We start from the raw sequence: 24,460 nt of genomic DNA, 5'->3' as shown, positions 1-24,460 counted from the left end.
AAAGTTACTGGGTGTGTCGCATCTATTGGCAGGAGGTGTAGGGTCGATTCCTTAAACAGATGTTGAACGCACAGTTTTGCAGCACAGTGCGAAATGTAAAAGCAGGATCATGGTGATTGTCTACTAGCATGCATGCTTGCATGAATGATCAGTCTCAATTCATTTATGTCATATGAACGTTTAGTGCAACGGGACCTTGGATATATTGTCCCTTGTCCGTGCAAAGCCTGATCACAGCTGCTTGCCCTCACATGGTATACAGCACCTCCACGCCACGCTCCCCCAATTTACAACATGCTTAGAATATGTTTCACTGCATAGCTCAATCATTCACTGTCAGTACGCTTGGCCAGCAGTGCACAGCTGTGTTATGTGACAAAATTAGTTACTCTGTCACAGTGCTACAGTACATACTCGCAATACCACCTCCCTCGTCTCACTGTCTGCAATCATCGTTGTCTCAGTGAGGCTTACGAGTCTAGACTCGTCCTAATTGAGCGCCGTTGTGGCCGTAAAGACAGACGGATGTAGTATAATTATGGCGTGGAAGTGAGTTTATGATAGAGCTTGGAAGATGGTGAAGCGGCGTATCTTGTAGTGGTGAATCTCCCCGTCGCTCGGACGTCTCATCCATCATCATTTGGCGGCAGTGAGAGGACGGAGACTGCCTGCCATCCCTCACGTCTCCTTAGCGGCCCGCTCAGGAGGCCGTTCCATCTGATTTCACATCCCCCTTACCTGGCGCTACGCTATTCACGTCTCCCTTCATCCTTCTGCTATCACACGGCCGCTGTGTTTAATCGCTTCGTTGAGACGAAGAGGAAGTTGCTCTGTAACAACAGGGATGCCTGGTTTCACCCACTCTTGAATCGGTTTCAATGACCGCTTCTACGCGTGTTGCAGCAAATGGCACAGTCTATATGTCAAACACTTAGCTTCCTCTATTGCTAGTCCTACGTTGATTGGTTCATTGCATTTAAGCCAGTACTCTTTTGGCCCTCCCGGGGTACATGGCCCATCTAGATTTCCACATTTCTGGGTTTTGCCCCATAGCCTTGGAGGAAAGTAGTGACAAGTGATTTAGCCCCTTTGAACTCGGCTAATGAATAATATAGCCACTTTGATCCGAGAGGACCCAGGTAATCACAGGGGACTGCTGAAATGATGGTAAGATGGAGCCTGCTAAATTGGTTTTCTCCCTCCCTGTGGATGGATGGACGTTGGATGGCCAAAAAAGGCATTGGAAAGGGTAAAGCCATTGACTGCGTGCTGAGGCTGCTAAAACCAGACTGCTATTTGCAATGTCTCCTATCCACCTGTGGAGAAATGGGATTCTTCTTCTCCCCGTTCCTCGGACTCTGTCCCATCTCTGCTGGGTCGTGTACACCGCTGCTACGTTTCCATTAGTAGGATGTCCGCTCGGCTGATCAAGTGTATCTCCCAGCTGGGAGGTGGAGTAGAAGGGGGGGTAGTAGTATCGAGCGAGTGGCCTCCTGGTGCATAAAGTGAATGGTTGGCGATGGGCTGCCAGAGTTTGCGAGAAGCTCGATATGAGCATAATATGATTAATTACTTCTGCTGTTCGGGTCAATGGGCCTGCGTTTAAACCACAGGTCACCTCTCAGCCTAATGCATTTTAGATTCTCACCCTTATTGATAGAGAAATAATGAAGTCATGAAAAGCCAAACGCTCCCGTCAACGTTTCAACGATTCTATGGTGTGAGAGGTAGTCTCCCAAGGTTTACAGAAAATGGCTGGCTGATGTTGCGGAAATTTATGGTAGAATATATTTAGAAATTCCACAACTGCAGTGTAGTGGAACAGCAATGGGCAGTTCCCAGTCTCTACAGCTCAAGAGTAAAAACATTGATACAATTTCAGATTTTTTACAAAATGTCCAGTGAAACTGGTTCCGTATGGAAGTATACTCTTAAAAGCTGTTAGCTCTTACTCCATTAGAACAGCCACAAAGTGAACCATGTCAGATGGTGTCAATAACTAGAACATTTCAAGATAGCCCGTCAGTTGATGACATTGGAAGTGACTGAGTGCCATAACTTCAGAAATACACACATATTAAAATGTTCTCTAATTAAACACATTTAAAGAGGGGTTGATGCAGCTGATAAACTTTCCCCCTCAAACTGTAAGGAAGCGAATGGTCTTCATCTACTGAGATGGACATGATAGGAAAGGGAAAGGGGATTGTACAACTGAACGCCTTCAATTGAAATGTGTCTTCTGTGTTTAACCCAACCCTTCTCAATCAGAGGTGCGGGGGGCTGCCTTAATCGACATCCACGTCTTCGGCGTCAGGGGAACAGTGGGTTAACTTCCTTGCTCAAGGGCAGAACGACAGATTTGACCTTGTAGTGTCCTGTATGCAGTGGTGGAAAAAGTATCCAGTTGTCATACTTGAGTAAAAGTAAATGTCTTGCGAGGTGACAGGGTAAATGGGTGACAGGGTAAATGGGTGACAGGGTAAATAGGTGACAGGGTAATAATATAATATAATATGCCATTTAGCAGACGCTTTTATCCAAAGCGACTTACAGTCATGTGTGCATACATTCTACGTATGGGTGGTCCCGGGAATCGAACCCACTACCCTGGCGTTACAAGCGCCATGCTCTACCAACTGAGCTACAGAAGGACTGGGTGACAGGGTAAATGTACATTTTCTTTAGGAATCTAGTGAAGTAAATGTAAAAGTTGTCAAATAAAAATAGTTTTTTTTGTATCTGTACTTTACTAAGTAGTACTTTAAAGTATTTTTACTTAAGTACTTTACACCCCTGCCTGTATGGCCAGTGGAATAAGGTTGACTCGGAGCCATTCCTTTATCCCCCTGGGATCCCGCTCCCTTGTTGTTCTCCCAAATTATTTTGGGATTATCCTAATCTCTCTGACCTGGAGGCGGTCTGTTGTACTTGAGTTGAGGCCCGAAACTGTGAGGGCCTACCGGTCTGGCTGTTTGAGCTCTCTCTGCTGATGAAGGTACTGTAGATTGCAGCATGTGACATGCCCCTGTTGTTGATCTGTGATTTCCTCTCTTTGAACAGAGCCGCTGCAAATATTTTGGACCTTAGCTCACAACCTGGCTGTACCACAGAGCCCATTGCAATTCAGTGCCCCAGGGGCCCGTATACTGTTTGTAACACACTGATTCCACACACCAGAGCACATAATTACAAGGTGTTAAGGGAAAACGTGTGGTGAGAAGCACAGCTCTTGTCTTGTTTTTGTCTAGTCTTCCCAGAGAGTTATAACTTTGTTAGGCTGAGTTGCTGCGGCGACGCGCAAGAGACAGTTTATCGCGGTTGTCAGGAGTCATAAACGCATCGATGCAGAGATTGATGCATCGGATTCTCCCCCGACTCTCTCGTTTTTTTATTTCTGGGACCAGGCTGCTATCTGGGTCTGGAGCAATACACAGCCTGACCAGCATCTCTCCTCCCCAATGGAAGACGTTAATCAGGGAAATCTCCCTACCTCATTGGTTTTCCTCTAGAAGGAGAGATGACATTGGGAGAAAGCGAGAGAAAATTATTCTGCAACTGATGATGACATGTAAATTGACCCCATTCTAAAAGCCTTTCTAAAGGCCTCCCAAACTACGCGTCATTCTCTTCAGACAGCTCATTCTGACAGAGCGAAGAAGGGCCCTCGACACCTGGCTAGCTCCCTCAGATAAACAAAAGCAAAAAAATAAAAATAAGGCCGCAATGGGCCCATCAGTCCCAAACGGGTTTAGCAGCGGGATTCTCAGGGCTCAGGCTGTATCGGTGGCACAGCCGGGGAGAGAGAGTAGAGCGATAGCAGGCATCAGGTTTTAAATTACCTGAGATTGCTTTTGTGCTTGGTGTCCTCTGGAGGCTGAGGGGAAGACAAGATGCTCATAATGCCAGGAACAGGCCACAAGGGACCGCCGAGCCCAAATGCACACTCGGGGGTTTCCCTCACCAGAGAGGACCGGGTGTTGGAGGCCATGTAATTGCCCAGCTGGGATGGGGTAGGAGGATGGTATTATTTCTACCATCTCTGTGTGGAATTACCTGTTATATAGGAAGCTGTTACTGGTGGAACGGGCGCTGCTAGGATAGAGGATGGGTACGAACCACATCTGCTCAGGGCTTGCATTGTTGAATTTATCAGGACACAAACAGGTAGGCTTATGGGTATGAATCCTTACCCTTTGTTTTGTGGTGATGTTCATCACATTTATAGTTTGCTTGTTTAGGCAGTTTTTCTGAATACTGTTGGTGTGTCATAGATTTATTAGGCAACAAAAGTGGCAGTTTTAGTCAGACACAAATGCAGAAACTTAACAGAATTATAAAAAATAACAAAGTGAACCACATATCCTCTGTTCAAGAATAACTACTGTATTGGTACCGGGTCCAACAATAAAAGCCCTTTTAAGGAAAAACTTTGGGGAGGAATGGGTTCCATCATGAGGAGGAGGATTATTGATTGTGGCCGGTGGCTCAAAGCCATGAAAAGACTGATGGAGTTTTAAAAATGCACAACATATCAGACTATAAAGGCCAGTGGAGCGCCTCTCACATAGAAATCTGAAATATTTACCACATAAATCTTGTACCGGCTTTAGTGTAGCTTTGGTCTGTTTGCTTGTTTTATTTTTTTCTTGAAAGGCAGAGAAGATGACCGGGAAGAAGCGTTATTGATCGAGGAGTATGGAGGGAGATTGGGTCCTTTGAGGCCCCGTCAGACCCTTTCATGTACACCCCAACATCTCGCTAAAGTATTGCTCACTCATTTGCAGAGGGATCAATTCAACTGGCTGTCCACACTGTTTACATTTACTGTTTGCCAGACTGGCCCTGGAGAGTAGGGTTGGGCGGGATCCAGATGTTCATATAGTCATACCGTCCTTCTCTCATCCTGGGATTTATGGTATTACCGGTTTAGTACACAAAGGGTGCCACAAAAAAAAGTGCTAATATAATTTGCACAAGTAATAGTGAATGGAGGCTGCTAGCTAAATATGCCATCAAGTGCAAATTAAAATAAACAACTTGCAAAGACTGGCAATACAGCTCATAAAGTTATACATATATACCTGTAGGTAGGAGCTAGCGAATGTCATTTTTGGTGAGTTTAGACATTTCCAAGTGAATGTGAACGAGAGACATTGTGCAAATTAAGATTGTTAATTAACATTTTTATTATTATTTTTATTTATTTAACTCCCTTTTTCTCCCCAAATTCAATCGAATTACGATCTTGTCTCAACTCTGAAATACCCCAACTGGCTCGGGAGAGGCAATTGTCGAGTCATGCGTCCTCCGAGACATGACCCGCCAAACCGCGCTTCTTAATGAACACCCGCCCACTTAATCCGGAAGCCAGCTGCACCAATATGTCGGAGGAAACACTGTTCAACGGACGACCGAAGTCGGCCTGCAGGCGCCCGACCCGCCACAAGGAGTCACTAGAGCGGGATGACCCAAGTAAATACGCCTCCAGCCAAACCTTCCCCTAACCCAGACAACGCTGGGCCAATTGTGCGCCGCCCTATGGGACTCCCGGGCTCGGCCGGTTGTGATACACCCCGGGTTCAAACCCGGGTCTGTAGTGAAGCATCAAGCACTGCGATGCAGCGCCTTAGATCACTGCGCCACTCGGGATTTGCCAAATTAAGAACGTTTTGACACATCCTTATCTGAAGGAAGAACTGTTCTGGCTCTGGAGCAGCGTGTCTACACTCTGTCTGTATTGTAACCGGTATTGAAAAATCATCCCGTGGCTATTTGCAAATACCCCCGTATATGGTATACTGCCCAAGCCTACTAGAGAGCCACTGAAGGGGAGAGCAGAGGGGTTGTCTGTGCATCCCTCTGCCTTCTGTGTGCATGTGTGTACGCATACATACAGTGCCTTCATGAAGTATTCACACAATTTGACTTTTTTCCAATTTTTTTGTGTTAGACTGAATTTAAAATGGTTTAAATGAAAATGTTGTGTCACTGACCTACACACAATCCCCATAATTTCCAATGCCTCGCTAAGCAGGGGACCTATTGGCAGATTGAAAATAAAAAAAGAAGACATTTGAATATCCCTTTGAGAATGGTGGCGTTATTCATTACACTATGGATGGTGTTGCAATACAGTTAGGGATTTCACCATGATGCAAATGGTGACTTAAAAACATTTACAGAGTTTAATGGCTGTGATAGGAGAAAGCCGAGGATGTATAAACAGCATTGTAGTTTCGCCACAATACTAACCTAATTGACAAGAGTGAAAAGTAGGAAGCCAGTTCAGATTAAAAATGTCAAAACATGCATCCTGTTTGCAACAAGGCACTATAGTAAAACTGCAAAACATGTGGCAAAGCAATTAACTTTTTGTCCTGAATACAACGTTTTATGTTTGGGGCAAAACCAACACATCACGGAGTAACATTCTTCATATTTTCAAGCATAGCGGTGGCTGCATCATGTCATGCTTGTCATCTGCAAGGACTAGGCAGTTTTGTCAGATAAAAATAAACAGAATAGAGCTAAACAAAATCCTAGAGAAAGACCTGGTTCAGTCTGCTTTCCAACGGACACTGGGAGACACATTCACCTTTCAGCAGGACAATAAGCTAAAACACAAGGCCAAATATACACGAGGAGCTTACCTAAATATTGAATGTTCCTGAATGGCCTAGTTACAGTTTTGACTTGAATTCCACCTTGTAACGCAACAAAATGTGGAAAAAGTCAGGGTGTGTGAATACTTTCTGAAGACGCTGTGTTCTAAAGATCTATTGTTGTGTTGTCATCTGTGTCTTGCTACACCAAACAAAATGGGAGGTGATGGAGTGAAGTTGAGTTAAATTGCTATTCGCAGTACAATGCTAAGATCAACGGTCTGGGACTAAACACCTCCCTCTGCAACTGGATCCTGGACTTCCTGATGGGCTGCCCCAGGTGGTAAGGGTGGGCAACAACACATCTGCCACACTGATCCTCAACACAGGGGCCCCTCGGGTGCACGCTTAGTCCCCTCCTGTACTCCCTGTTCACCTACGACTGCCTGGCCAAGCACGACTCCAACACCATTAAGTTTGCTGACGACAACAGTGGAAGGCCTGATCACCAACGAGACAGCCTATTGGGAGGTCAGTAACCTGGCAGTGTGGTGGGAGGTCAGTAACCTGGCAGTGTGGTGGGAAGTCAGTGACCTGGCAGTGTGGTGGGAGGTCTGTGACCTGGCAGTGTGGTGGGAGGTCACCTCTCCCTCAATGTGAGCAAGACAAAGGAGATGATTGTGGACTACAGGAAAAGGAGGGCTTAACACACCCCCATTACATCGACGAGGCTGCAGTGGAGCAGGTCGAGAGTTTCAAGTTCCTTAATTTCCACATCACCAACAAACTATCACTGTGAAAACACACGAAGACAGTCGTCGAGCCCTCTTCACAACTCCTTTTCCTCCTCAGGAGACGATTTGGCATGTGTCCCCAGATCCTCAAATAGTTCAACAGCTGCACCATCGAGAGCATCCTGACCGGTTGCATCACCGCCTGGTATGGTAACTGCTCAGCATCCGACCGTAAAGCGCTACAAAGGGTAGTGCGTATGGCCCAATACATCATTGGGGCCAAGGTTCATGCCATCCAGGACCTATATTCTAGGCGGTGTCAGAGGGAGACCACAAAAATGGTCAGATTCCAGTCACCCAAATCATAGACTGTTCTGTCTGCTACCGCATGGCAAGTGGTACCGGAGCGGCAAGTCTATGTCCAAAAGGCTCCTTAACAGCTTCTACCCCCAAGCCATAAGACTTCTGAACAACTAATCAAATGGCCACCTGGACTATTGACCCCTTCCCTTTCTTTTTACACTGCTTCTCCTCGCTGTTTATGATCTATGCATACTCACTTCACCCCTACCTACAAGTACAAATTACCTCAACTGTCTTGTACCCCCGCACATTGACTCGGTACCGATAACCCCAGTATTTAGCCTCGTCATTGTTTTTTGTTTTTTACCTTTATTTAACCAGGCAAGTCTTCTTAAGGATGACGCAGAATACAGTCCCCATGCAGGAACATCACTCAGCGGAATTTCAGAGCGCCACCTATAGTTTTTGATAAAACTCAAACTTTCATTAAAATACACATTCAAGGTAGTGAATTAAAGCTACACTCGTTGTGAATCTATCCACCAAGTCAGATTTGTAAAATGCTTTTCGGTGAAAGCATGAGAAGCTATTATCTGATAGCATGTACCCCCAAAATACTGCAACGTCACCTAACACGACAGATTTTGCGGTAGCCGGCGCTACCCAAAACGCAGAAATAAAATATAAAACATTCATTACCTTTGACGAGCTTCTTTCTTGGCACTCCTAGATGTCCCATAAACATTTATTTGGGTCTTTTTTTAAATTAAATTGGTCCATATATAGCCTAGATATCGATCTATGAAGACTGTGTAATCAAGGAAAAAACTGAGTTTGATAACGCAACGTCATTTTTAAAAATAAAAAAAGTCGACGATAAACTTTCACAAAACACTTCGAAATACTTTTGTAATGCAACTATAGGTATTAGTAAACGTTAATAATCTATCAAAATGATCACGGGGCGATGTGTATTCTATAGCTCCACGATTGAAATCATGTCCGGATATTTCTCAACCAAAACATCCTGTCGGAGACCGGAAGAAATCGGCTGCCTTGTTTCGGTTTGACCAAGAAACAAATCCGAGACAAATGACAAGACTGTTGACATCGTGTGGAAGCTGTAGGTATTTAATGTGGGTCACTTTTAACAATTGGTTGAAGTGGCGCATGGATATATTTTCCCATTTTCAGTGATCAGATTTTCCTGCACTTTTCGATGAAACGCACGTTCTGTTATAGTCACAGCCGTGATTTAACCAGTTTTAGAAATGTCTGAGTGTTTTCTATCCACACATACTAATCATATGCATATACTATATTCCTGGCATGAGTAGCAGGGCTCTGAAATGTTGTGTGATTTTTAACAAAAAGCTGCGAAAATTTGCAGCCTCCCTAAGAGGTTTTAAGAACAAATTCTTATTTTCAATGACGGCCTAGGAACAGTGGGTTAACTGCCTGTTCAGGGGCAGAACGACAGATTTGTACCTTGTCAGCTCTGGGGTTTGAACTCACAACCTTGCGGTTACTAGTCACACACTCTAACCACTAGGCTACCCTATAATCTTTTACAAGTTTAGTTAATTTAGCAAATATTTTCTTGAACTGCATTGTTGGTTAAGGGCTTGAAAGTAAGCATTTCGCGGTAAGGTCTACTACACCTGTTGTGTTTGGTGCGTGTGACACAATTCATTGGTTGCCTTTGTCCAGCCCATTCAAACTCCCATTCAAACTCATATCAAACAACTCCAATCGAAAATCAAATCAAGAGTCTGCTTTCTATTCCGCAACAAAGCCTCCTTCACTCACGCCGCCAAGCTTACCCTAGTAAAACTGACTATCCTACCGATCCTCAACTTCGGCGATGTCATCTACAAAATTGCTTCCAACACTCTACTCAGCAAACTGGATGCAGTCTATCACAGTGCCATCCGTTTTGTCACTAAAGCACCTTATACCACCCACCACTGCGACTTGTATGCTCTAGTCGGCTGGCCCTCGCTACATATCCATGCTAGATAAAGCTCAGTTCACTGGTCACGATGGCAACACCCATCCGTAGCACGCGCTCCAGCAGGTGTATCTCATTGATCATCCCTAAAGCCAACACCTCATTTGGCCACCTTTCGTTCCAGTACTCTGCTGTACTCTCCAGTACTCTGCAGCCTGTGACTGGAACGAATTGCAAAAATAAAAAAAATCAAAAAAAGTTGGAGCTAACCGATCGCTGCAGCTGTACATAGTCTATTGGTAAATAGCCCACCCATTTTCACCTACCTCATCCCCATACTGTTTTATTTATTTACTTTTCTGCTCTTTTGCACACCAATATCTCTACCTGTACATGACCATCTGATCATTTATCACTCCAGTGTTAATCTGCAAAATTGTAATTATTCGCCTACCTCCTCATGCCTTTTGCACACATTGTATATAGACTCCCCCCTTTTTTCTACTGTGTTATTGACTTGTTAATTGTTTACTCCATGTGTAACTCTGTGTTGTCTGTTCACACTGCTATGCTTTATCTTGGCCAGGTCGCAGTTGCAAATGAGAACTTGTTCTCAACTAGCCTACCTGGTTAAATGAAGGTGAAAAAAAATGGCCTTGGACACATGCAGTACCATCCCTCTTACATTAGAGCAGACCTGAGTTGTTGCCAGAAGAGTGACCAGAGCGCATGGCCCTATTGAATTACATTACATGACCAGTATCAATAGCAGACAGCATTGAATAGAAAAGGTTTAAAAACACAGTAGTGCAAAATGACCCTTAAAATTCTCATAGATCAATCGGACTACCCTGCCACAGGTAGGATATCAAACTTAAGCAGCTACGAGAACATTGCCTTTCAGTTTGTAGTCTCTCTGTCCGCCTCATATCAGCGGGTCATTATTAAACCGGCGAACTGGCCACACCGCCAAATAGTAAATGTGTGTTTACCTCCCCCTCGTCAAAATATAATCACTGCGTTGTAATCTTAACCCCCGAAACAGCGTGTTCCGGGGAAAAGGCCCTGCGACTAGCCGTCTGCATCTGCCGATAACGGGAGGAGCGAGATTTTAAAAACTGTTGCTCCTCACCGCTGAGTCATTTTTAAAATAGCACTATCCAGTTTCCCCATGGGGAAGGGAAGAGCAGCTTTTATTCAGAGGGGTGAATAGAATGGGCTAAATATCTTTGTTGCTGAATGTTTCCATTTCTCTGCATTCTGTGCGTGTGGATTTAATGGCTCGACACGGGTCCAAGTAAATTGATTCTACCATCGTGGGGTAAGAACACAGTGGCGAGCCACCAGTGGCGATGAATGAAAGAGCTATCGCCTGCAAGTCACTCTCCCCGCTCGCTGACTCCACTAGCACCACGCTGCTTCCAGTTATTTCAATAGAGAACACAACCTCACATTCACTGGCTATGTATTTGCTCTCCCTTTGATATGGAGTTGTGTATGTGTGTGTTTTAGTGTGTGTGCGCTGCAGATGCAGCAGTGTAAACAGCAGAACAGGCCTAAACGTCTCTCTTCCTGACTACCGATCTGTGTTTTGTGTGCCATGGTCCCTGTAATGTATCAGTTGAATGTTCTCAGTGTCATTTCATATTACCAACATGTAGGTGTGACATGGTACACTAACTGATTAGCATTGCCTGCTTGGTCATTGACCTAGTAGTCTAGTTGCAGTTTGCTACAAGGCACCGAATTGTTGACCGTGTTTAAATCGAGGCTTATGATCCTGTTGGAAACCCCCCTATAGTTTCCACTCTTTTTGATAGTCTCTGTTACCCTTTGAATCTCTGCTCTAGGATATGTTGTGTACAGTAGACATGACAATAAGTTTCTCTCAGCACCAAAGACGACAAGCTTACCACTTCATTCTGTCTCTGAAAGCCCAAATGACTAGTTGTTCATTTAGAAATGAAATGGCATCAGAATACAGAGATAATACACGCTTCTGTCAAAATCAGAGCATCAGAATGCAGAGATAATACACGCTTCTGTCAAAATCAGAGCATCAGAATGCAGAGATAATACACGCTTCTGTCAAAATCAGAGCATCAGAATGCAGAGATAATACACGCTTCTGTCAAAATCAGAGCATCAGAAAGCAGAGATAATACACGCTTCTGTCAAAATCAGAGCATCAGAATGCAGAGATAATACACGCCGCTTCTGTCAAAATCAGAGCATCAGAATGCAGAGATAATACACGCTTCTGTCAAAATCAGAGCATCAGAATGCAGAGATAATACACGCCGCTTCTGTCAAAATCAGAGCATCAGAATGCAGAGATAATACACGCTTCTGTCAAAATCAGAGCAAAGCAGCTCAGAAAAATGTTTTTTTTTTTGTCGGTGTTGTTGCTGGCTGGTAGGCGATCAGTTTTTCCCCCGCACAGTACACAACAAGCGCTTAAATTACATGCATCTCAGAGTCATTACATCTAAACCTTGACAAGACGTCAAAGCCCATGGTGTCGCTAAAATATATTTATCCGCCGTCTTTTCAAGGAATTGAATCACACCCGTGCAGCCAAAGAAACACTGCTTAAGGGTAAGCACATGGAAAGGCGGGGATTTACTCACTTCCTCTGTGAATAAGGCAATACTGAGCATTTTGCCTTGTTTTATTTCCTCCTTCCACGATATATATGGTTGATTTAAAAAAATACAAAAAATAGCAAATCCTCTCAATTCACCGAATGTCACACTGGGTTCTGAACAATGTGTGAGCGACGCTCTCAGACATACTTTTTATTTATTTATTACAAAGGCAGGCCTTTGTTCAATCACCTCAGAACTTGTTTATACACAGAGGACATTGCACATGGCAGCGTCTTTATATTCTACCTGACCTGTTATATTCATGTAAGTGGAAGTTGAATCCAGTCAAAGCCGGCTTCCCTCCATGGCCACTGGCAGGTATACAGACGTCAGTTAGAAGCAGTTGTGACAGGAAAATCTCAGTGTTCTCAGGACGGTTGTCAAGTTGTGGTAGATGCTGAAGTGGTGGTGTTCCTCTGTCTGTGGTTGTCATAATGTCAGGTTTGCCTGTTAATGTAAGGTGTTTGTGTGGGTGTGGTGAGCTTTTTGACAGCCTCATAGTGGTAGAGTTCCGATGGTAGCATGACCTGTAGTGGCTGTGATGACATTGGAAAGCCTATGCTACTGTACAACACTAGATAACCAAGAGTATGTGGACACCTGCTCGTCGAACATCTCATTCCAAAATCTTGGCCATTTAATATGGAGTTGGTCTCCCCTTTGCTGCTATAACAGCCTCCACTCTTCTTGGAAGGCTTTCTGCTAGATAAAAAAAAAAATGTTATAGCTTTTTTTTACCCTTTTTTCTCCTCAATTTCGTGATATCCAAATTGATAGTTAGTCTTGTCCTATCGCTGCAACTCCCGGACTCGGGAGAGGCGAAGGTCGAGAGCCGTGCGTCCTCCGAAACACGACCCTGGCAATCCACACTGCTTCTTGACACAATGCTCACTTAACCCGGAAGCCAGCCGCACCAATGTGTGGGAGGAAACGCTGTACACCTGGCGACCGTGTCAGCGTACACTGTACCCGGCCCACCACAGGAGTCCCTAGTGCGCGATGGGACAGGGACATCCCTGCTGGCCAAACCCTCCTTTAACCTGGACAACGCTGGGCCAATTGTGCGGCAATTGCGCGGCCGGCTGCGACAGAGCCTGGACTCTAACCCAGAATCTCTAGTGGCACAGCTAACACTGCGATAGACCACTGCGCCACTCGGGAGGTCTAGATGTTGGAACATTGCTGCGGGGACTTGCTTCCATTCAGCTACAAGAGCATTAGTGAGGTTGGGCGATTAGGCCTGGCTCGCAGTCGGCATTCCAATTCATCTCAAAGTTGTTTGATGGGGTTGAGGTCAGGGCTCTATGCAGGGGCATTGTCATGCTGAAACAGGAAAGGTCCTTGCCCAAACTGTTGCCACAAAGTTGGAAGCACAGAATCTTCTAGAATGTCATTGTATGCTGTAGTGTTAAAATGTCCCTTCACTGGAACTAAGGGGCTGAACTAGGCCGAACCATGAAAAACAGCCCCAGACCATTATTCCTCCTCCACCAAACTTGGCACTATGCATTCAGGCATGTAGCGTTCTCCTGGCATCCGCCAAACCCAGATTAGTCCACCAGACTGCCAGATGGTGAAGCGGGATTCATCACTCTAGAGAACGCGTTTCCACTGCTGGAGAGTTCTATGGCAGGGCGCTTTACACCACTACAGCTGACGCTTGGCGATCTTAGGCTTGTGTGTGGCTGCTCGACCATGAAAACCCATTTCATGAAGCTCCCAATTTGAAGTTATTGTGCTGATGTTGCTTCCAAAGGCATTTTGGATCTCTGTAGTGAGTGTTGAAACCGAGGACTATTTTTACACACTCCGCACTTCAGCACTCTGCAGTCCAGTTCTGTGAGCTTCTGTGGCCTACCACTTCACGGCTGAGCCGTTGTTGCTCCTAGGCATTTCCACTTCACAATAACAGCACTTACATTTGACCGGGGAAGCTCGAGCAAGGCAGAAATTTGATGAACTGACTTGTTGGAAAGGTGGCATCCTATGACGGTGCCACGTTGAAAGTCACTGAGCTCTTCAGTAAGACCATTCTAATGCCAATGTCTGAAATAGTCGAATCCGCTAATTTGAAGGGGTGTCCACATGTGTTTAGATGTATAGTGTATGTATTACTGCAGACAAAGCTACAGGAGTTCTATTCTGTAATTTGCTTCCTTGTATTTTCTCTCTTTCTGCCAGTGTCAAATTTGTATATTTCTCTCCCTCTGTCTCACTCTTACAGGAACTACACAGTATGCCTTATTGAATGTGTTGTGTTACTCCAGCACTGGTTCTAAATCCTATTTTGTTGTATTCCTCAGGTGACTGTGACTTTGAGGTGCCCTACACGGCATGCGGCTACAGCCAGGGTAAGGACGATGACTTTGAATGGGAGCAGGCTAACACCATGGAGAGGCCGTCGCCCAACCCCTGGATGCCCACGGGTCAGTCTTCTTCCTCTTTCTCACCCCTCCCCCTCCCCACCCAAACAGAAAGCCCCTGAAAAACAGAGAACCCGTTCAACCCAATGACCCACTCACTCAGCACTAAGCATTTTCTCTTATTGTATTATCAAGGGAACGTCTCCCAAAGAGAAAATCCCCCCCACTGGGTATGACCGTGATCTCTTCTACAGATAAGGTGGTTCCTTTTGAATGTTTACTCTCTCAAAGGAAACGTGGCAGATTTACGCTCTGCTCAGCATTAGGCTGTATTCAACGTCATTAGTCTCTCTTTGTTGGGCCCCAACTCATCACCTCACTCCGATGGGGCAGCAATAGTCGCAGTGAAATGTTGTGCCAACGTTGAGAAATAGCTTAGTGATGGCACCCGCTTTGACCTTTCTAATGAGGTCTACAAGACAGTGGCTCTTCTGTGTGAGCAGAGGTTTCTGTGGATAGAATGAGCACAGGATGAAACGCTCTATAGTCTCCGACGGCAGAGCCAGTGTGGATTCATCTATGGTATTCATGGAGGAATGATGTGTTTACAATGCCTCTGTAGGCCGGTTAGTGCTGGTTATTGATTCAAATCTAGCCCAATAGTTGCCAGAGGAAGATTTAGCTAACTAGAGATTAATGATGTCCGGGCTAATTATTTATATATATTTTTAATATACGGGGTTAACAAACGGCTTCCTTTTTAATCTGATTTCATGATGAATTTCATGTTGTGCAGTTTGTCCCTTGGTAGCTGTGGCTTGAAACGCCAACAATTTAATATTTGATTTTGTAGGGCTATTGTCAGAGCCTATTTCATAGATAAAATAGAATTAAAATGCTCTTTCATATCATGTTTTAGTTGCCATTTCTGTTTAAAAAAACAAGGACCGCTTGTCAGATGCTCTTCAATTATTTCACATAAATTGATTCTCCACAATGACATTGAAAAACATTTAAGAAATGTTCAATGCCTCTTTCATTTGCTGTACAATGAGCTCCCCCGGCACAGCATTGATCGCTTCCTCAATTTCAAACGGAAGAGTAATTGCCACAAAGGGAATCGACTAGCACCATTTGATAATTGACTGAGGATGAAGAGGAGGCCATTCAGTCACTCGATAACAAAGGTGACGCCTTTGGACAAATGGACCCCTGTTTTCCCTTTTTAATCTGATAAATCAGAGGCCTAATTCGCATGAAAGCCGCATCTCTTCGCTCTCACTGTCTCTGCTCTCATCCAGCTTGCCAACTGACAGCCAGGCTAGAATGAATTACCTGGACTTTTGCTAATTTCATCGCTTTCCTACCTACTCCACGTCCATCGTCCAATGCCCTCTCTGTCTGAGAAATGACCTGACATAGTCAGGGAAGACGGGGAGGTGTTTACTTTGCCATTGAAAGGGTGATTTATGTGGCTACAATGGGGAGGAGGTTTAAAGCGTGGCTCGGTAGAGAGCTGTGACATACACAGTCAGGCCCCGGCTCCAGGACCTTTTTTAATTGATGCCCGCGACGGAACTCTGGTTGTGGCGGTCCAGAGGCCGCTGCATTAGCATCATATTGTTTTCTCTAAGGAGCATCCCTACTGGGATGTGAAGCTGCTTCTCTCTGGTTGCAGCTGCCCCCCCCCCCCCGGTAATATCCTTTGCCGTGATTTATACACCGGAGTATATAGGTGCTGTGGAGAGCAATAAATCAAGCTCCTACCTTTAAAAAAAAAATGTTTTACTCACCCCTCACGCTGCGTTGTCAGCGGCCAGTTAGGGCGATGTCATGCGAACGTGTGAATGTTTTTTGGTATAGTAAATGCTCAAAGCTAATTTGAGCGCAACTGACAACTGTTGATATTTATATATCTCTATGTATAACAGGTTACATCAGTTGGGCCTGTGCCAGTCAGTATTACATATCCGTGTATGATTAAGGAGTGGCCTGTCGTAATAGTAGGACTATATATTCCCTCTCTCGTCTTACAGCTAAGTTCTATATCCAAATGTTTCCACCAGGACACATTGCATTATGTGTTGCTCATAGAAGCAATTCTATTTCTATCATGTCTGCCTTCCATCCAGGAGAGGACAGGAGGGTGGCTGTGTTCTCTGCTCTGGGAGTTAGAGTGCTAATTAAGAGCCATAAGAAGTCTTATGACCCCTGTTTGAGGAAGTGGGCCAAGCACGGCGAGGTCTGGGGAAAGGCACTTGAGGGCAAGAGGACACAATGGCCACTGGCCTGACATGAAACCTAGGTCTGAATGACCTCTGACCCTGATTGGCCCACCATAGCCACCTGCTGAGGGGTAGGGGGAGGGATGTAAGTGGATGTAGCTTCACCCTAGGGTGTCTTATCACATGTCAGAGGGACACACTGACTGGACACAATAGAACAGAGGTTATACATGCCATGTTAGTATCTCAATCATCCTGACCCTATTAAAAAATAACTAAATGTAAGACCAAAGGGGAGGAAAGGGGCTTCGCTAATGGACAAACCACCTCTACATTTGCCGGCGTGCCTTATTAGATGACGTGTAAAAGATGGCCCCATATTCAGGTACAGCCCCCCATATCTAGGGAAACAAGCTGAAGAATAATAGGGTCTCTGTCTGGGTGAGAGGCAAACCGTGAGTCGGCAAAACAGACGGAATCATTCTGAAATGGGATTATTGCACGCCACAACTCGCCTCATCCATCAACAGTCGAACGCAGTGAGATCTCACTGTCAGCAAACAGACTCCCGGTGTATCCAAACCCCCAGTGAAGTTGTCTGTTCTGTGGACATGTTAATAACCTCTGAGAGTGCAGTAGGGCTAAGTCAGATGACCGTGCTGTTCTGCTCTAATGAAAGAATCCTATCTTACTGCTGTGACTAGCGTGTTATTCCAGCTTTGTGTAATGCGAGCGCCACCGTGGAAAGGAGGTTAAAAGTGAATGACCCATGTAACTGCTGACCTAGCTGGCCTATCAGATCTGGGTTTACTGTACTGAGCTACTTCTTCCTTCAGGGTGTGGGAGCGGGGAGCATGTGATGTTGATGTGATGTTTTTTTTTCCTTCACTCTACTCTTGCTCTCTCCCTCCCCTCTTTCGAAACCCAGATAACATTCCTAGTTTGCACAAATAAGGTAATTGCCACAGTACTGTGTGAATTTACACTCTTTCCTCGCACAGCTCAAGTACTGTTAACTTTTTGGTTCTGAGATGAATGTCAATAATATAAGTGTCATACTACGTTTTTAGCGGTTGACCTAGGGTTCATGACTAGATTTACACACCCCAGTGGCGCATTCTAACTGGTAAATTTCATCATGTCATTTTGTCATCATACACAGCTGGTCTATCCACAGAAGATGTCAGTGGGTCCTTGTACAGTAACTCTGAAAGAGTCATGGTAATGCTCCCTACTATATATACTGAACAACAATATAAACGCAACATGTAAGGTGAAAGATGACAGAATTTGTCCGTACACACAAACAGCTTCTTTCTCATAAATGTTGTGCCCACGTTTGTTTACATCCCTGTGAGTGAGAATTTCTCCTTTGCCAAGATAATCCGTCCACCTGACAGGTGTTGCAGGTCAAGAAGCTGATCATAACACAGGTGCAGCTCAAGCCACAGATGTCTCAAGTTTTGAGGGATTGTGCAGTTGACATGCGGAAATGCAGGAATGTCCACCAGAGCTGTTGCCTGAGAAATTAATGTTAATTTCTCTACCATAAGTCGCCTGATTTTAAAAAATTGAAAAAAGAATTTGGCAGTACGTCCAACTGGCCTCACAACCGCAGACCACGTGTAACACGCCACACCCGGCTTCTTCACCTGTGGGATCTTCTGAGACCAGCCACCCGGACAGTTGCTGAAACTGGGGGTTTGCACAAATGGTCAAAAAAATGTTTCAGGAAAGCAAATCTGCGTGCTTGTCATCCTCACCATGGTCTTGACCTGACTGCAGTTCGGCATCGTAATTGACTTCAGTGGGCAAATGCTCACATTCGTTGGACACTGGCATGCTGGAGAAGTGTGCGCTTTACGGATGAATCCTGTTTTCAAATGTACCGGGCAGATGGCAGACAGCGTGTATGGTGTTGTGTGGGCGAGCGTTTGTTCGCAATGTTGACATCAGCAGAGTGCCCCATTGGGGCGGTGGGGTTAAGGTATGGGCAGGCATAAGCTATGGACTACAAATACAATTGCACTTTATCGATGGCAATTTGAATGCACATTTACCGTAATGAGATCCTGAGGCCCATTGCCGTGCTATTCGTCCGCCACCGTCCCCTCATGTTTCAGCATGATAATGCAAGACCCCATGTCCCAAGTATCTGTACACAATTCCTGGAAGCTGAAAATGTGTCAGTTCTTTCGTGGCCTGCATACTCACCAGACATTGAGCATGTTTGGGATGCTCTGAATCAACACGTACAACCTCGTGTTCCAGTTCCTGCCAATATCCAGGAACTTTGCACAGCCATTGATGAGGAGTGGGACAACATTCCACTGGCCACAATCAGCAGCCTGATCAACTCAATATGAAGGAAATATGTCGTGCTGCATGAGGCAAATGGTGGTCACACCTGATACTGGGAGTTTCACAAACTGGATACTACCGTGCTCCGAGCACGCAAATTGGAGCACGGCAGGGTCGGCGTATGAGTCCGACTCAAAGTATGCGAAATGGCGCAGGGAGGGCACTTGAATGCGTACTCCGTTTGTATGCATCATTTATTTTGAAGCACGCATCGATGCAAGCTTCAAAGGAACAAGATGCAACTGCGTAAAAAATGACTCACATTTTCTTAGTCAAAGACTGAAGCGAGAGAAAATATACTCCGACTTCGGAATTAAATGTTGCCTATTCACATCTCATATGTTGCCTGACTACAATATTTTAGTTTGATACCTTAATTAACACAGCATGTTTTTATTAACTGATTAGCTTAACTTGGCCAGAAAGAATTGTTAGTTAGCTACCCACAAAGAATTGATATCTACCTTGGATAACATTGATTTTAGGTCATTGTTGCCTATTATACTATGTGGTTAGCTACATTATTACGATTAACATAAACATTTGCTTTGTGTATATCTTGTTTCGTATATTGCAATTGTCCTGGCTAGAAGAAGGAAGGTTCAGTGAATGGGTAAGTCAATAGGCTTAGCTGGCTGGCTGCTACCCATGAATAATTGTCATCCCATATATCTAGCTGATAATAATGAAGTAAAATGTTTGCTTTGTGTCTTGTTTCATCTCTATTGTTGCCATTGTTCTGGCTGGAAGAAGGTTCAGTGAATGGGAGATGCAGCGTGAGGTAATACAGTAGGGAGTACTACTCAAATATAATGTTTTATGTGTTCTCCACACTCTTGTACTCACAAGAAGGTACTCAAAAGAACGTCCTCGGAGAATGCACTTGGAGCATGAGTGTGGCGCATGGTAGAATGCATATTGAGAAACACCCCATGCCTGGTTCTGATCCACTCCCCTATTCTGGTTCTGATCCACTCCCCTATTCTGGTTCTGATCCACTCCCCTAGCTTTTTTTAAAAGGTATCTGTGACTAACAGGTGCATATCTGTATTCCTAGTCAAATTAATTTATTTCAACTGACTGATTTCCTTTATGAACTATAACCCAGTAAATTCTTTGAAATTATTGCATGTTGCATTTGAGTTTTGTTCAGTGTATTTCTAAACTACTCCCCTTTTGTGTTTTGAAATGTACTGCTTTTACCAAGGCCGTATGGTATGTAAGGCCTATTTGAACCGTTGTTATTATAGCAGCCAGCTCCAACAGGACTTTAGAATATATAAATCAAATCCAGATGTATATTGACCTGGGCAAGGTTTCCATTGATAAATGTTTTAATGTTTCTCATTCTAGACCCAATCCTGCCTCTCTGCTCTCCATGTTCATGACCTGATATAAACTGTCCAGGTCAGCAAATATCCAATCTGAGTCTGTCGAGACTCGCTCTGTGATTGGTTGGCAGTGACAGAGCTAAGAAGCTATTGTTTGTTTTTTGTTTTTTTACCCTCGCTACACAACTCCCGAATTTTACTACTACGACAATTTAATTGCAGGGAGCATGTTTCCCCGGTTAAGCCCATGAAAAACAATAATCTGTGTTTAATACCTTTTTCCTGCGCTGCGACAGTGAAAAGAACCACTCCTTTCAGCAGAAAAAGAGGCCTGGGCTTTGGCAGGGTATTACTGGCTCTGACTGTGGGCGGACTGTCAATAAACACACTACCTCAAATTAAATGTGGAAAAGAATACTTGCCATTCTTTCCAGGCTTTTTGTGTTATTATTTTTTGGTTGATGCTCTTAGGCTTATAGTCACATCAGAAACAAGTACTGTACTTTTCTGTGGCTTTGAGTATTTTCACTTAGTGCTAAAACAGACACAGTCTCTTTAATAATGATTTTCCACGGTAATCTCGGTTAACTCTATTTTAATACCACACATGGCCTTACATGGATTTAGTTTAACATATTCAGATGAGTCCTTTTCCTCTCACCACTGTAATGGTTCGACCTTCAATGTTAACCCATATAAATAGCATTCGCTGCACTCAACTCTGCATCACACTGGCATCAACACATGTAAAGAGGGACAGAGAATAAATCTGAAAATGTGTTTACTGCTGAATACACAATGATCTGCTTTGGGTTCCACCATCCGAGGCCTGCGGGATACGACCCTTATCAGTCACACTTGCTGCAGAAATGGGAGCTGCCAAGGCGACCACAGCAGAGTATCCTGGCTCGCACCACAGATTGATCGGCTCCAACCAGAACGGTCCCTTAATTACAGTAGAGGGTGAAAGGCGACAGTGAGACCGTTTTAAATGCACACTGCCTGGCCAGTAGACAGGATTTCTGAATCGTTATTATTCGAGGGGGGCGACCGGAGTCTGCGTAGTGCTCCTGTTATTCATATTTTAAACATGGCTTGTTTGTTATCAGGGCAGACACAGCTACTCCCAGTTCATCTATGCACAGAGACCTGCTTTCATGTGACCGACAATTCAAGTTGTAACCGTCAAAGCGACCTCACAACCACATTCCTTCCATGCAGTATTGTAAGCGTATATCAGACACAGCAGTACACCTTCAAAAGTGGTGGCTGAAATAATATAGCTGCCTACCTCTGAGAATGACTTATTCTGTTGCTTGCGCAATCTCTCTTCTGTACTGTATATGCAAGGCCCAGACTCTGCCTCTTTGCTCTGAAACTGAGACTAGAGCCCTTGTTTGTATCCACCACCCTGGATGTTAGGATTTGAATCAAATGGTGGCTAATAAACAAAGTCCGTCTTTGGAAGGAAACGCTGGACTCCAGCCTCCTTCATGTCAGTACTGACCGCCAATGTTTTGGAGCTGCAATCTGTCTGTGGGATCATTCATTGGACAGCTACTCACCAGTGTAGATGCAACATATTGCGCCAAGCCTTTTGCTACAGGGCTGAAATTAAACCAGTGCATTTCTGCATTTAAAGGCCTTGGATATCCAATCCAATCATGGTACTGTACACGTCACTCCTGATTTTCAGGTTTGTCTGAAGTTTGTTCAGACGGTTAAACGATCCACAACTGTGGGCTACAGCATGACTTCACTACCTGCTGCTGTGTGTCACGGGTAGCCTGACCTCTGAACTCTATCACAGTGATCTGTCTGACTGTTCTAAAAGGCTTGTTACCAGTTACTGCCCTCTCTGCCAGCCCAAATGAATTCCCAGCAGTCTCGCTAACCCCCTGACGCACCGGGAACAGCGGCTAATTGCTCAGACAATGTTTGCAGAGACGACGGGTATCGTGTCCCTTGGCAAGGTTTCAGTGCTGCATTATGCAGAGCAGTGGGAGGAGAGGGGGTAGAGGGGGACCGGCGCATCCCCTGGGGAGGTGACATGATCCCCATGGCGAGGGGGAGTAATTGGGACCAGCGAGTGAATAAAGACAACTTTATTACATTACAGACGGGTCAAGGCACACAGCACAGTCCTTGCCCGGCGTTCAGATGGAGCGTGAGCAGGCAGCTCTGTGTATACACACACACACACACACACACACTGGGTTGTTTATCGGTTTATCTGCCCCTCTCTGTGATTAACACTGATCGCCACGCCGACGGCTCGAAACAGATTTCAGGCAGCTGTCATGCTTATGTCCCCTTTATCACTCTAATTTGGGGGGTAGGGGAGGAAAATGGCAGGAAAACATACTGTCCCCTATTACCCCCCCTGTTTTGTTCTGGTCAGGCCTAGTATAACCAGTTGAATCCTAATGACCTTGTTATTTTGATCCAACGAAGAGGCGATGGATTCTATTTGTTTCCCCATCTGTCTCATCAATTTGTACCTGAGGCTGAGTACTTCATACAGCGGGTGCTGTTACAAGAAGCCACAGTGGAAGTAGAGTACGTGATTTGACTTAAGCAAGTTCCTTCATAGTTTTAGCTCAAACTTTAGTTCCAGCATGGTTTAAATAGGGTAGGCTAGCTTGATGGCTTAAAGAGGAACTGTTACCTAACCAATGTCATTGTTTACACATGTATATAAAGACATGTTTGTTTAAAAGCTTTGTGCTTAATTGTTATGTGGAGGTTAGCATAGCAAGCTTACAGATTGCCCTTGTTCATCCCTATGGCTTGGTTGTGATTGCTACCCTCGGCTAATTGAGGTGATTGGTTGGAGCCGGGCTGTGGTGCATGATGGGCACATGCTCCAGTGCCCCCATTGTGCCTCCCTGCATGGCAAAGCTGGATCCAGAGCAAGGCCCCCTTTTGGTGATGTCATCACCACAGGCTGCCTTACCTACCGAGGCATGATTAGATATCCATCCAACAAGGCTCAGATCATCTCATGGGTCATCATGGCCTTCATCCCAAAATTCATCTGAAGACAGGTCTTAGGACTGGTCAACAACGTGGCTCATCAGTTCACTCAACTCAATTGGATTGTTGTTTAATTGAAGGGAGAAGAGATTGATTGACTCAATGAAGGAATCGGTGAGCTCGTTTGCAGAAGCGCCGATCTGTGTTTTTGAACAGACTGAGGACGGCCAGGTTTTGAATGTTTCCTTTGAAGACGCTCTGCCAGACAATCCGTCTGAGGTTTCTTTGATGAGCATCTGTCAGTTTCTGGAACCAGGCATTTCGTTTGGCAGCTGAACAACCGAGTATCATTTATTTAAAAAAATGGAGCATCGCTACACTGGATGCTTCTGAACCGGCGGGTTAATTTCCGTGTTAGAGGCTTATCGGTGTTGGCCACATGAGTGAGAGCAGCCAATCATGTCAGGCCTTTGAACACGACCCCTCCGCCAGTCAGTCAGTCACTGGGGGGTGGGGGTGTGTGTCTAGCTTATTTCACACTGCTGCCATGGGGACCGACTGTGATTACAAAGCCACCTATCAGTGCACACATGGCCGTAATTAAAACCTAGCCCACTAATTCCACGCAAACAAACACAGATAATGCCTACGAGGACCCAACCGGGACCATCTCTCCCCCCTCCCTGCCCTCCCCTTGTCGCGCATCACTGCATATCGTGTACAAGTTCATTATGACACTCTTTCTCTCTTGGCTGCCAGTTGCAAACTGTGCCGCTGTGGCAGACACATTTTTGTCAAAGTCAGGAAGTCTCTCTCTCTCACACATACATTGGCCTTCCACTTTTTTTGTGTACTTTCCAAAGGCTTTTTGAGTTTGTGTTGTACGACAGGCTCTCAGACTAGACCTCTATGTCAACGCTTTAGACAAATCCTACACACACACACACACACACACACACACAC

The 24,460-nt window shown here is 45.0% G+C and overlaps 1 pseudogene; it reads left to right on the top strand.

Moving 5' to 3' along the window:
• The window catches only part of LOC124039616, a 306,037-nt pseudogene that overhangs the window by 50,198 nt on the left and 231,379 nt on the right, over nucleotides 1–24,460 (top strand).

The sequence above is a fragment of the Oncorhynchus gorbuscha genome, linkage group LG07 (assembly GCF_021184085.1).
Source record: "Oncorhynchus gorbuscha isolate QuinsamMale2020 ecotype Even-year linkage group LG07, OgorEven_v1.0, whole genome shotgun sequence".
Classification (NCBI taxonomy): Eukaryota; Metazoa; Chordata; class Actinopteri; order Salmoniformes; family Salmonidae; genus Oncorhynchus; species Oncorhynchus gorbuscha.
Note: the sequence above shows the minus strand (reverse complement) of the source record. Positions and strands in the feature narration are given on the sequence as shown.